Below are 3,598 nucleotides of genomic sequence, written 5' to 3'. Positions count from 1 at the left end.
ACTTGATCTTGATGAATTTCTATTCCAATTTGGGTTAAAATTGGGTAATGGTCACTGCCTATTGTAGACATGTACTAATACCTGCAAATCTTGTAGATGTAATTGCACTTTCTGTGTTCTGTATACTGTTTTATCGTGTTCCCTTTCCATCATTTATACACCGTAAGTGATTATCATCCATAAACTCTTCCATTACTGCCCCATTTTCGTCTGTGTTATTGCTTCCCCATAATGTACTGTGTGAAATAAAATCTCCGCACCAAACTACTCTGTCATTGACCGGACCACTTGTTGCATTTAATATGTCAGATGTCAGTCTGTTACATGAATTATAATAATTCACTATCTCTAAGCTGTCTCTTTCTGTCGATGCTTTGATTGCTATTGATTCTTGTTCTTTACTGACCTTATTAACATTGTACCTCATCCCTCTCCTCACAAAAATTGCAACCCCTCCACCCATTCCTGTCATTTCTGATTGTTGTATATCCATTTATAAAAAAATCCCAATTTGGCTTCAACCCTGTCTCTTGTAGCCATTTTATGTTTGGTTTTCTGGCAATTTTGACACAAACTCTTGTCCATTGTCAATAAGGCTTTGAGTATTCCACGCTAACATTTTTAACACCATTATGGGCCATCAATCCGTGTCTGAGAACTAGAGATTCCTGAGCTTAGCTTTCCTTCGACTGTTTCCCAACTTTATTATTTTATCCCAAGGTATTTCTCGGCTTCCTTTGCAATTATCTTGATTTTCTCTGTTTTGTTATCCTTCTGCAATGAGCAATGTATTACCGCTACCATAAACAGTACAAATTCATTTTTTTAGACTGTCAGTGTGCCTTTCTTTACCTCATGTATTTCACTTCCCCCTGAGGTGGTGTAGCTATTCCTTGTTACCTCTGTCTAAGAGACATCTGATTGGGTCAACACTTTGTTCACTGCCTCAGCATTTGAAATCCCCGGCAACATTTTAACCCTTACCTCTTACCTCTGCTGCACATCTACCACATCTCTGTTTTCCTTTGCAGTTTGCTGCTATGTTGCCAAATTTTTGGCACTTTAAACATCACAGTGGGGGAGGAATATAGGTCTTGACCCATTAGCATTGTTGACATGCAATATTAATAATGTATCATCAGATGTAGCATGAAAATTCTATCACTGATTACACTCATTATAGCATACTTACTTATATAAGGCAAAGGTGTGTATCTAAGTGTCTGTGCTTCCACTTGTCCTTGAGGGTTCGTATATAACCAACCCAACACGTAGGTGCAATGTGCTCAAAGTACCACAGACTGTCTGCATAGCTCCACGTTTCTTTGCTTGTGGGAGTCAGTTATATTGGTGTACTGGGTGTGTTAGTGGCATATAACCAGACATAGTTTTGTACTTTTATCTTTCCTTTAAGAATGTTTATCCAATGAATAGTTTACAGATTAACCTTGGGTCAGCCCCAATCCCTCCCTCTTCTCTCTCACTGAGATCACTCCCTAAAGTGACAATACACTGTTTCGCGGTGCACACTGTCCTAAGAGGGAAGGATAAGTTAAGTATAAAATATGTGCTACTGCTTACACACCTAGTACCTGTCAATCTCTTCTTCCTTCCTAAATGCACATGCTGTCTGGGCCGAGGTTGTTTTGGCAGGGGACAGTGGTATCACTACCACTTTTGTCCACAAAGGAGCCAAAATCAACGAAAAAGTTTGTTTGAGGAGCTTCAGTCAGAAAAACATTATGTACTTTTTAACATTACCAGCAGTTATAGCAGATGAGCCATAACTGGTTACATGAGACCTGTCTCTGCAGAGCGGTCTCATGTTACCATGCTTCATCATGGCTATCTCTCTCTGTCTTCACGTGGACAGTAGTGTGAACAGAACATGGCAGCATGTTAGAGGTCAGCTGACAGGGCAGAGGCCTCATGGTGCTCAGTGACATGGAGAGATTGGGGCAATCTCTGCTCCACCTGCAACAAAATGGGGCCACTCTGGACTTTAACCTCAGTATGTTAATTACACAGCACAGTCAGAGTTCAGCTATCTATCTATTAGCTGTCACTTACCTCAGAATAATACACCACAACCTAGGACAGGCTTGACTGTTAAAAGTGTGGTTCTGCAGCCTTGTCAGGGACATGACATGATCAGTCTAGTCTGTCAAATGACTCAGAATGCAAGGTTTTTTCATCACTTAATTAACTACCTTTTTTTAAACATGATTGGTTTAATTGGGAAAAAAGTTCAAAATGTCAGGAAATTCCTGTTTCCACTAAGTTAAACAACATTTAATCTGTATAGGCTGCCTGCACCTATAGATTTATTTTCAAACAAGACTCAAAATGCCAAAAATCACCCCAAATTTCATATTCAATCTAAAACAAAAAAACTCATCACTTTCTTTTGGGTGTGGGGAAGAGTCTCAAGAGGATTTTTTTGCATCTGGGCATGACATGACTTGTGTGCTGATTTTCATTACTAGAAAATGAATAGGAAGACCCACATTGAAAATTTGTAGGGGGCGCTATTGAGCAATCTTTGGACGCATGTCCCCGATCACCTTAAAATATGTACATTTTCACCAGATCTGACTCAACCGCAGACTTTGATGAGTTTTCGAGTTTATTAAGGTCCCCAAAAAGGCACTTCTTTTGTCAAAAGAAGAATAAACGGAGCAAAAACAATAGGTCCTTGCACTGTCGTGCTCAGGACAGATCAATCTTTTGGCCAGTGTATTGGCCATAGCATACAGTAAGTTGTTAAAAATAACTGAATAGTTCACAAAACTGGGAGGCTTTGATACTAAATATGTCAAACAACATATCCAAAACAGGGAAACAAATCATGGCTGCAGTGAAAAAATATTTGATATGTCTACTATTCCCTGCCATTGACGCCAAAATAATAGGTAACTTCTTTTATATGTTTTTCCAGTTTTGTGGTGCTGTCCAACTTCCTCTGGCAGATTCATTGGTCATACTTCATCTTTGTTAAACTTTAACTGGGAATATGTGCTCATTTATTTGACTGAGGTCTTTCAGGGTCAGGGTCAGGGGTCATCACAGGACAGATACAAAAGTCACAAATTACCTTCCTATAGTACTCAAATTAATTTAAAGGATTGCCTGTCTCAAATTACACTGACAAATCGGTATCTGGTCATGTAGAAGGATAAATGCAAAAGAATTAACTAAGACCTGACATTGAATTTTTTGACATTTAACAATTTTCCAGATGCAGTAGAATTCTAATACTCTGCACACATTGTCTACACTTTTTATTTGAACTACTCTTTACTACTTGAAATACTCAACCCACCCCTTCTCAATGACTCAATGTTATTGGAAAATGTGCCCTACTCAAAAATACCAATGGGCCAAATTTCTTCATCACATTCATTTATTAATGTTTTTAGTCGTTGGTTTTTAGTAAAAAACATGGTCGAATTAAAAGTTGAATTCACACTGGACTCAGTTGAGGAAGGATCTCTGCTGACGCATGTCAAACTGGAGAGTACTGTTATGTTGTCCACTAGGGGGAGGTGTGATCTGTTGTGAGGAAAAGAAAGGAGAAGAAGACGTTGCAACTCCCAGA

Source organism: Limanda limanda, chromosome 20, assembly GCF_963576545.1.
Source record: "Limanda limanda chromosome 20, fLimLim1.1, whole genome shotgun sequence".
Lineage (NCBI taxonomy): Eukaryota > Metazoa > Chordata > Actinopteri > Pleuronectiformes > Pleuronectidae > Limanda > Limanda limanda.
The sequence above is the reverse complement of the archived record's forward strand: the minus strand, read 5'-3'. Positions refer to the sequence as shown.